Below are 11,612 nucleotides of genomic sequence, written 5' to 3'. Positions count from 1 at the left end.
GAACTAGCTCTTTTGCTACCATTTGGGCTGGACTCCATCTGTTTGTTGACTTCTTTGAGCTTGTGTTAAAGATGAGCCTTTTCATTCTTTAGTTTTTCAATGTCTCCATCCCTTGAAGGCTCGTCCCTTGTGACCTTGTCGCAAACCTTAGAATGAGGGTCCTTAAGAATGTTTGCCAATGATATGCTTGGTCTGAGAGAAGCATGACCAATTGTCACCTTATTTACATTGGCATAGATCGTACCGTGGGGCTCACCATCCTTAATGGCCTTTACCTTGAGCTTAGCTCCGTGGGCAGTTAGGTTGACATTTCCTTTTTCTTTAGCATAGGGAGCCTTTACAGTCGACACAACTTCATTATCTTCCGTGGTCGGATTCCCTAATTTATTAACATTCGTCGTCGTGGCTTTGGTCAAGGAGGTCAACCTATCCTCTTCGTCCATAAGCACAATTTCCTTGACCAGCGGCGGCAAGTTCCTACCGGCTAGCATTTGTGAGGACTTGACGATATCTCCTCCATGGGTAGGATCTCAGTCTCCATTGATTTCTCGACAGCGGAGAGACCCTTCGAGGACTTCAAAAAGAGGGGGGGGGGGGGGGGGGGGGGGGGGGGGGCTTGTAAGGAGGATGGGGGAAGTACGATTAATAGATGAGCTATTAATCAATTTAGTTAAAGTTAGGGGAAATTACCAAAATACCCCTCTAATTTGTGGAAATTCCCAAAATACCCCTCAAATTTCAAAAATTCCCAAAGTACCCCCATAATTTGTCATAAATTTTTGAAAATTTCCAAAATACCCCTGGTTGTGAGAGTAAATTTCTCCAAAAACAAAAAGAATTGTAGCTTTTCATAAGAAGAGTGATTGTCTACCATACAGGATGCTAAAAGTAAAATTTGAGTTGATTATACAGGCTTTGGAGATGAATTTTTTTATTATTTTTAGACATAATTGCCTTTTTTTGGGAGGTAATTTGCAAAAAATTACATGCTAAGCACTCAAAAACCGATCTCAATTGTCAAACAAGAATAAAGATTAGAAAATCTTGAAGATCCAACGAAAATAGATAGAAGGGTATTTTGGGAAATTTTTAAATTTCAGGGGTATATTGGGAATTTCCACAAATTAGAGGGGTATTTTGGTCATTTTCCCAAAAAAAAAAGTGATATTTATTGTGCCAACAAATGTTTGAAAATGCTAATGTCGTTTTCTCTAGTTCTCTTTCACCAAGAAACCTTTTAATATTGAATTCCTCTCAATAGCTTTATGTAAGCTATTGAGTTTTAAAATGCTAGTGTCATTTTCTCTAGTTCTCTTTCACCAAGAAACCTTCTATTATTGAATTCATTTCAATGCTTTGTATAAGCTCCCACACTTATTCAAGGAGTGCCCGGCTATTTGTAACCTAGTAGGGAAGGTTTGCAAAAGGATTCAGAAGACCAAGAAGATAAAGGTTTTCAAGAACGATATGTTTTTTTTTTAGAGAAAAGGTGATGAAAAACCAATCGCTTTTAATTGTACACAAAGTGTGAGATTCTGTTACTTCAAGCAAGTATGGAAGGCCATGAATCGTCAGGTTTTTGAAAATGTCCTATCAACACTTGTCCGAGTTCTTCCTTTTACCAATGGCAATGATCACTTCTCTGCTTTCTTGGATAACCTCTGTGAAGCTAGTGGGATAGGACAGTTAATGCCATTATGATTGCAAAATGCCAACTGAGTTATGGGGTCATAGGGGATGCGTCTCTATTTGGGGCCATGTAACTACTTGATGTATCGTGTGCTCCCTCAAGTCTTGACACAAGCCTGAGGTTGCTTTGTACATTTCTTGTGGAGAATTTAATACATCCACTCACTCACTCCTCCTCCTCCTACTACTACTACTACTACTACTACTGGCACAGCTCAAAAAAAAAAAGACATTAGTTTACTACGAACATTCCTTTTGATTGCAGTGGGCAAAGCTTAATAGGGGAAAAAAAAAAAGACGATAGCACCTCGCATTAGCCTGCAAGGATTGCGCAAGCAGGAGCACATATGTACAAGGCGGACGGAGGAAGTGGGTGTTAAGCTTCGCAGAGAGATGAAGCGATGAATGGCTAAGCTTTGTGGAGAGGAAGTTTTGGCACATGCCCTATGCCTCTATGTTCTTTGACCTCGAACAACGCCCATTCCTTCGCAGCTTCCAATCCCCATCTCCTTTTATTACAGCTCCTATGTTCCTTGGCCTCAAATAGGACCCATTCCGTCGTACCATGCAACGCGCCGCGCCCGGCTGCTGCCTTCAGCACCATCGCAGCCGGCCTTACTCGCCGATCCTATCAGCTTGCGCCTTGAAGGCATTCTATACTCGACAGAGGAAGGATGGAAGAACCGTACACCTGCAAGCACGTGCGCGCGCGCGCGAGAGAGAGAGAGAGAGAGAGAGAGCGCTGACAGTTCTGCATGCAATCTGGCATTTTTCCTTTTTTGTATTTTCCAAAAAGAGAGAGCCATAATATGAGAAGATTATGCTCCCATTTCTTTTTCAAAATGTGTACAACATACTATTGTGAGTTTTTTTCTTTTTTTTTTGGGTGGGGCGTTTGGGGGGCGGAGGGGGGGGGCGGCCATAGTGAACTTTCACCTTGTTCTTAATTAAGATTATATTATAATATTTAAATAGATTTTTCAAAGAATTATAGTGAAGCCCAAGCTAACAATCCTAGCCGTTGGTACTATGGATATTGCATTGCCCACGTTAGATATTTAAATAGGTTATTTAAAGAACTATGTTGAAACTCAACCTAGATATTTAAATAGATTATCCAAAGAACTATGTTGAATCCCAATCTACATTGAACCAATCTTGGCCATTGGTATTATGGATATTGCAACGCTCACAATATGATATTTAAATGGATTTTTTAAAGAACTATGTCGAATCCCAATCTACATTGAGAACCAATCCTGGCCATTAGTATTATGGATATTGCAACGCCCACAGTATGATATTTAAATAGATTATTCAAAGAACTATGTTGAATCCCAATCTACATTGAGAACCAATCCTGGCCATTGGTATTATGGATATTGCAACACCCACAGTATGATATTTGAATAGATTATTCAAAGAACTATGTTGAATCCCAATCTACATTGAGCAACAACCATGGTCGTTGGGGTGAAAGCATGTTAACCTATCGCGTTTTTTGTGCTAGTTAGCAGTTTCAAGTTAGCACATCTTCGAAAAGTTGGGCGTCCGGTAAATTTTTTACAAATAATATCAAAATTTGTCAGAGGTTGTACATTTGGATTCCTTGTTTCAAGTGCTTTCTATTGATATATCATATGTCATAGATCTTGGAGATGTAGCTCAAGTTATTGTACTAGTTAGCATATGTCAAAATTGTGCTAGTTAGCATTGTCCGGGACATGAAAAAGCATGACAGGTTAACATGCTTTCACCCGTTGGTATTATCAATATTGCATCGCCCACATTATGATATTTTAAATAAATTATTCAGAGAACTATGTTGAATCCCAATCTATTTTGAGCAACAACCTTGGCCACTCCATAGATGCCCATTGCAGAGCATCATGTTGGCATACATAAGGCCTTAACAGAGCATTAAACTCTTGGAGCAATCATGGAATCTTGGGTGAATCTTGCAGAACTCACAATGGTGAGTGACTTAAGAGGAAGTTGAGTTACGATAATATAGCTCAACTTCCTCTTCAAAAGGCATGTAAAGGAACTGTGAATGGTAAATTGAATCTTGAAATAACTTTCAAGACACCACTAGTGACTCCGATAGTGAGAAGCTTGTTAGCATTTGCATACAGATTGGATATTATTATCGTAGTGCTGAAAATTTTGTTAATTTGCCTAATATTGTCCATATATATTACACAATCATGCACATTCAGGATAGAATAAGGCATATGAAGGGAAAGAAAGGAGGAAAAGTTTATACATGATCGTGTTATTCAAGCAAGATTCTTGAAGGCAAGAAGGCATTCACATCAAGCAACAGAGTCTGGTTCTTGACATCAAGTATTATCTAGTCTTTGCACTGTTCAGGAAAAGTGTGTCTCAACTTGGCCTTGAGCCGGTTAGAAATTCAAGACAACCAATGAAAAGGGAAAATTTTGGTTAGATTTTGCAATAAAATAGTATAAATATGCTAAAAATATAATCTAATTTTTTTAAATTTCCATTTAAGAATTGACTTGAAGGGATTTGTGTATGTTTGGGATTTAAAAAAAATCTTAGAGCACTGAGTCTCTGAGGGTGGGTTCAGACTAGGCGGCGGAAGAAAAATGCAAAGGGGTGTCGATCCTCCATGGCAAAATTTAATTGGCTGGAGTTGAGGCGCTCTTCCGCCGGGCCCTCCATTTTTCTTCCGACCCCCCCCCCCCCCGCCCCCGGAAGAGTTGATGGCCTCTCTCAGCCCCCTTCACTTTTTCACTTTTCCTCCTCCACATTGTTCACACTAGGCGGCGGCACATTTAGGAAGGCTTGTTTCTTCCGCCGGTTCAGTCTAAACCCAGCCTGAGTAAGAGCTTCTTTTTGCTTGGCTTTATCTAGTCTCAATATTGGTAAAAGCAAAAGGAGAAATAACCAATCAAAAGTACGTGACATGAAGATTCAAGGTTACAAGAAGGAGAGCACAACTTTTGAGAGTGTGCCATGTGGGACCATTACACTGGCTACCATGCAAGCTTTACTCTTTATCGTTTCTTGCAAATTACTCTAGTCTCCTCCATCACCAACACAGAAGGAGGAGAGCACAACCTTTGAGAGTGTGCCATGTAGGACCATTACACTGGCTACCACGCAAGCTTTTCTCTTTATCGTTTCTTGCAAATTACTCTAGTCTCCTCCATCAGCAACACAGGAGGAGGAGAGCACAACCTTTGAGATTGTGCCATGTGGGACCATTACACTGGCTACCATGCATGCTTTACTCTTTACACTGGCTACCATGCAAGCTTTACTCTTTATCTTTTCTTGCAAATGTACTCTAGTCTCCTCCATCACCAACACAACACATAGATTCTCTTCTCTTTTTGCACTCTAAACAAGTCATAGATGACAATGCACATACTTTTGTGCCTTTACCTTTTCCCAGAGATCTTGTCTTCGTGAGGTCATACAATAGGTAAAGTAATGTTATATAAATTTCTTGCATGGTTGAGAAAGACATTCCTAGCTTTAGGCCAAAAAAATAACCCTACATTGAAGCAAAAGGGGTTGTATGTTGGGATTCCCTGTGTACTTTTTTCTAGCATCCCAAAGACTCTTTCTATCATTTCAAGAAGCTTTATGCATGCACATTGCACACCCACTTTATACACGTCAATGTGCACAAGTAGTGTGATGCTTTATGCATGCACATTGCACACTACATGAAGCTCACTATCTAAACTAACATAATATGGCGGAAGGGGTAGCCTTTTACACGTATCAAAATCTGCGATAAAAAGACTAAACTCCAAAATTGAGAGAAACTTTTGTGCACGTGAGAGAGAGAGAGAGAAAGAGGACCGCCGAAGACGGCCGGCCGTACTAGTGCTTATTAGGGGGGCACCCACACGGAGGGCATTAATAGTTAAGAGTTACCCCTTCATGATGGAACAAGTATTTGAAATAATTAACAAATTCATAAGTTGGTTTCAAATCCTTCTCATTGTGATTTGAAAAGGAAATCGCCACATTAGAGGAGGTAATATTTGTATATATTTCATATTATAATTATGTTTGGTTGAACGTAAGGGCATTTAACTCCCTCTTATCCACATTTGAATGACTTAATTCCTCTAAATGAGGAAGCATTTGATTGAAGCCAAAATATCTTCTAAAGTTATTGTGTCAGATGCTCTTGTATATCATTTATTTAGCTCTATGATGAACCCCCTTTGTGCCTAAAATCTTGCAAGGCCTGTGAAGATTATGTGTGCTAAATTTTGGAGTCCTAGGTACAACCTTACAGAACAATTTTGCATTCATGATCAAGAAAGAGCCTACCTACATCACAAGAAGATTTAGAAATTCTCTCATGTAGGAAAAGGGAGCCTTTTTCATTTTTTTTCATACAATGCATAACATCATGAGCTTTTGCTCGGGAGGCACCACATACCTAGCTAGGTGTACGATTGAGGCCAGGGACCGCCGGTCCCTCTATCACTTGGTTTGTTTTGGATACAAGGGAAGAAAAGTTGATCCTTTAGTGAGAGGATTCTACCTTACAGAACAATCTTGCATTCATAATTAAGAAAGAGCCTACCTACATCACAAGAAGATTTAGAAATTTTCTCATGTAGGAAAAGGGAGCCTTTTTCATTGTTTTTCATAAAATGCATAACATCATGAGCTTCTGCTCGGGAGGCACCACATACCTAGCTAGGTACGATTGGTGGCAGGGGACCCCCGGCCCCCCCACCAGGCCGGCGGTCCCCTGCCCCCAATCGTACCTAGTTAGGTATGCCCTGCCTCCCTCACAGAAGCTCATGATGTTGAGGTAAGTCATAATGTGGGAATTATTGTCCAAACTTCTTGTGGCATGGGTCCACTCAGCCACTCGCTTTCTCGGAAAAAAAAAATATTCTCCACCTGCTTTCTTGAATAAAATGTTCTATAAGTTTTCATATACTATCACATATTCTCAGGTATGAAATTCTTTAGCCTTTTTTAGTGCGGACACCAACAACAAAAAAAAAGGAATAGTTTGATAATACATTTCCCATCCACAAAGTTGATGTACAAGAGAGTAAAACCCTGAGTAAACCTTGAGGGGTTCCTTATATGTCAACCTTCCAAATAATGTGCATTCCAAGGCCTCATTTACAAACCACGAACTTGTAGATGTTTCTTGGACATGCTTTTTAGTTCACTGTGTATGTCCTATTTGATTGGTACCCTTCTGTATTGTATAATTTTAAAAGCTAAGGCTAAATAATCCCTTTTGTTGAACTCACATGCCATGTTTACATATTTTTGAGTGACCCTCCTAAGCACAAGAAGTTCAGGATAGATTCTCACAATAATTCCCACATTATGACTTACCTCAACATCATGAGCTTCCGTGAGGGAGGCACGACATACGTAGCTAGGTACCATTGGGGACAGGGGACCCCCAGCCCGGTGGGGGGTCGGGGGTCCCTTGCCCCCAATCGTACCTAGCTAGGTATGTGGTCCCTCTCGAGCAAAAGCTCGTGATGTTATGCATTGTATGAAAAACACTGAAAAAGGTTCCCTTTTACTACATGAGAAGATTTCTAAATCTTCTTGTGAAGATTGGTTACTTTTAGGGTGATGAGATCCCCTTATGCACTACCTTGCAATGGTTACCCAATCTTGGCCCTTGCCAAGGAGGTCACCCCTGGCACGACTAACTTCTTTAAACATTTTTTGAAACAAAATAGTTAAAATACCCCAGCACCATCTTAAATTTGACACAATGTGTATCATCATTTGCATTTTCAAGACCTAACCATACCATTGCAGTCAACACATGCCATCAATACAATTTCAAAACTAGAAAATAATCATAGTATCATAACAAGACCCTATATCATAAAATCAACCATACTCTTGTCATTTTCTGTGTTTTAATTGGAAATTAGAAAACCTCATGTGTAAAGGAGAACCCGAAGGATAAGCTCCAACAAAGAGTAGATTGGAAGCAACACTGCTTGAGCATTAGGTATGAATCTCCCCCACCATCATTGCACAAGACCACTTCCATGTACTTGAGTCATTATTCATATAAAAGAGGGAGCATTTGGAGATGATACTTCCATTTTTTGCTTGCAAAGGGTTCCATCTAAGATGCGAGCTAGGAGAGTAAGTGTAATGGGAATGGCCTATGAACTTTGAGAATAGCAAAATTAAGAGAATTAAGGTGAGCATTTTTGTGAGATCACTTTGAGAACATAGAGGGTGAACTTAATTGATGGTAGCAACATAAACATAGTACTTAATTAACTTGGCATGAACAATACTTTTGCAAGAGAGAGAGTATTAGAGAACATGACAATAGTTGAGGACCGGATTTACTTGCAGCCGATGCCCCCTCCAAAAGGCGTTTATATTATAAATTCTCCCATCAAGAGAGACTTTGTTACAATACAATCTTTGTGTTCCTTGTGACCTTGGTGATGCTATGAAGATGGAAATCTTCATGCATCACGAGCTTAACATAAACTTTGCAAAAAACGTTAACTATCCCACGCCTCAGTCCCAAGGCCTCAAACACCTTCGAAGGTGGAGAGAGCAAGTGAGCAATGAGGGTAGGGAAGAGGAAGAAGAAACATTCCATAGAAGAAAGAAATAGTTCCTCACTTATCATCACTCTTCTTTCTTAGCATAGCATGATATCATAGTAATGAAGATGAAGAAGATGGCAACCTTCAGCATTGAAGCATGGCTCTTGGTTGGATTTGCATTCCATAGCCAAGAGCGTTGGTGTAAGCTCTCCACTTCTCAACAAACTTGGAGAAGGAGATGGAGCTCTTGCATTTTGCACTCCACACAATGAGATAATCTGTGTGTGTGTGTGTGTGTGTGTGTGTGTGTGTGTGTGTGTGTGTGTGGTGGAGAGGTATACCCCCCCTCTAATGGTTGGTCCACACCTCTCTCTCTCTCTCTCTCTCTCTCTCTCTCTCTCTCTCTCTCGTATTAAATTATTATTTCCTTTGGACATGTGTCCTCTTTTTTTTCTTTGAGAGAAAGAATTTAATTATTTATTTTTATGTATTTAAATTCTCATGAGACCCTTCTAAAACCTATCCAATAGCATTCAAACACATCATGAGAGCCACATATGGAGGATCATTTGAACATGTGTCTTTTATGCTTATTAAGTCATTTGGTTGAATGAAATACTTCAAGGACTTATTCAATCAAGCATGCCACTTTCATGTCTCTTGAGAGTTATCTTTGAATTGAACACTTCAATAACTTTAAGCATTTAAGTATTTGAGAAACACTTCAAGCTTTCGGGTAAAGTTTCCACTAAAACTTAGCAAGCCAACAAGCACCTCATGCTTGGGTAGGATTCCCACCTCAAGGTCAGCCCTAGCTTGCCTAAGCTCAAAGTACTTTTGAACACTAACTTTTGGAGGTCCTTAATGAAGCTAACCCTACAGTCTTTAAGCTCCATTAGGTAGCATTGCTCTTTTACAAACCATCTCTCATTTGGACCCCTTTACCATTGGCCCCGTGTTGAGATAGATCCGTAAGCACATGTCTATATTCTAACCCTTTTTCCCGTTTATTATCCCATATTAAATGATCAGTTTAATATGAGAAAATCATTTGGGTTGGTTAGATTTTATGTCATTACCTCTCTCTTGAAATCATAGTCGTTCTCTACTATGAGGTAAAATAGATAAAGCCATGGCATTAATCAATTTGATATTAGATTTTATGCCATTACCTCTCTCTTGAAATCATAGTCGTTCTCTACTATGAGGTAAAATAGATAAAGCCATGGCATTAATCAATTTGTCTTAGCGAGTAGAGGATTCGTTTTTACCCTACGACATCATTCCAAGATGGATGACTAATCCATTTGGTGCTTGGGAAACGTAGCTGCCGCAAGCATGTCTGCTTTTTAGTCCATTTCAACCTCCAAAGTAGAGTGACAAATTCTACATGGTGTTTGAGAGACGTCGTCATCACAAACATGATTCTTAGTATGCATACTACTTAAATTTGTGCACAATAAAGAGAGCATTAGTCTTATAAGACAAAAACATTGATCATTTAAAAGAAACATGTATATTTGCTTACTCTAATGTAACATTGTAAGCGTTGACAAGGTTCATACTATCCTTAAGCTGGATTTCTTACATCTATCTAGCATCTTCAAAAGGATAATTTTTGAACTTAATAAGATACCGTCGGATAATCTTACCATGTCGTAGTACCTTGTCTTCATACCGAAAGATAGCTTCGGGTTGTAATACCTCTTCTTGGTCTTCAATTTCAGGAGGGTCTTCAATAATTGGTTCATTTGGAGGCTCTCCTTTGTAGGGCTTAAGTAGACTCACATGAAAAGCATTGTGTATAAGCCAATGGTTAGGCAACTTGAGTTGATAAGCCACCTCATTGATTGGCTTCCAAATTTGAAAAGGACCGTAGTATCTTTTTGCTAGTTTAGCATAATACTTTTGATGGCCCGTAGGATTTTTGCCCATCGTTTGCCTCAATCGAACCTTAGGAAACTTAAGTAAGACCCAATCATTTTCTTTGAATGTTAAGGCCCTTCTGTGCTTGTCAACAGCAGCTTTTTTCCTTAGTTGAGAGATGGATATATCCTCCTTAATCTTTTGAAGAGATGCTTGCAAGTCACGGCTATGCTCATCGGCAGCGAAGATCTTCCCATGTACTTTAAGTAGCAAGGGACTTTTGGTCTTCCCTCTATGATTTTTTCCGTAGAAGTATGGATAGTATTATTATACGCATACTCTACAAGAGGTAATTACTTTTTCCATTGTGAGTGTTGATCTACTTCTGTAACATAGATCTTTAGTAGATCAAGAATCGTAAGATTGGCTATCTCACTTTGGACATCTATTTGTGGGTGATAGGCCGATGAGAAATTCAATCTTGTACCTAGATTTTTGAAGAGACCTTTCCATAAATTGCTGGTCATTCTAGGATCTCTATCTGACATGATGGATGTTGGCAATCTACAGTGTTTGAAAATCTGGGATTTGAAGAGAGTTGCCATTTGGTGTGCCTTAATAGTCTTCTTGACAGGAATAAAGTCTGCTTGCTTGCTAAACATGTCGACATATTCCCGTATTCCCATGGATAGACTTGGGTAATTCAAAGATAAAATCCATGGATATACTCTCCCATGGTGAATTAGGGATTGCCAATGGCTGGAGTAACCAAGTTGCTTCCCTCTATCATACTTGGTCTTTTGGCATACTAGACATTTTGAAACATACTCTTGTATGTCCACTTTCATGGTAGGCCAATAAAAGTACGTCTCTACTCCTCAAAGAGTAGGTCGAATGCCTCTATGCCCCGCATAGGGAGGAGCATGGGATTCATACATGACTTTCTCATTAAAAGGGAGTGGATAACACATAGCCTATTGCCATGGAGAAGATAACCATCCTGCAAGGTGAATGCTACTTATTTCTTCCCCAAAGCAAGGGCTAGCATTATGTCTTTAAAGTCAGGGGTCAGTAGCATACTCATCTATCATAGAAGATAGATCATTGTGAGTTGCTATAGACACAGCATTAACTTTTGGTCGTCGTGAAAGTGCATCAGCCACTTGATTGTGCTTACAAGCAATGTGAGCAATGTGGAAATTAAATTGCGAAAGAAAATTTGCCCACCTCATTTGTTTGTCGAAGAGTTTTGTTTGCGTCATGAAGTACTTAAGACTTTGATGGTTTGTTCGTAAAATGAATGGAGTCCCCAATAAATAGTGCTTCCATGTGTCTAGGACATGTAGAATAGCTAAAATCTCTTTCTCATAAATGCCCAAGACATGTTCATCCGTATTGAGCCTTCGGCTCTCATATGCTATGGCATGCCCTTCTTGAAGCAAGACTGCTCCAAGGCAATCACCACAAGCATCACATTGGACCTCAAATGGCGTTGAG

Source organism: Adiantum capillus-veneris, chromosome 18 (genome assembly GCF_014529385.1).
Source record: "Adiantum capillus-veneris isolate H3 chromosome 18, ASM1452938v2, whole genome shotgun sequence".
NCBI lineage: Eukaryota > Viridiplantae > Streptophyta > Polypodiopsida > Polypodiales > Pteridaceae > Adiantum > Adiantum capillus-veneris.
This window is presented reverse-complemented; position numbering follows the sequence as displayed.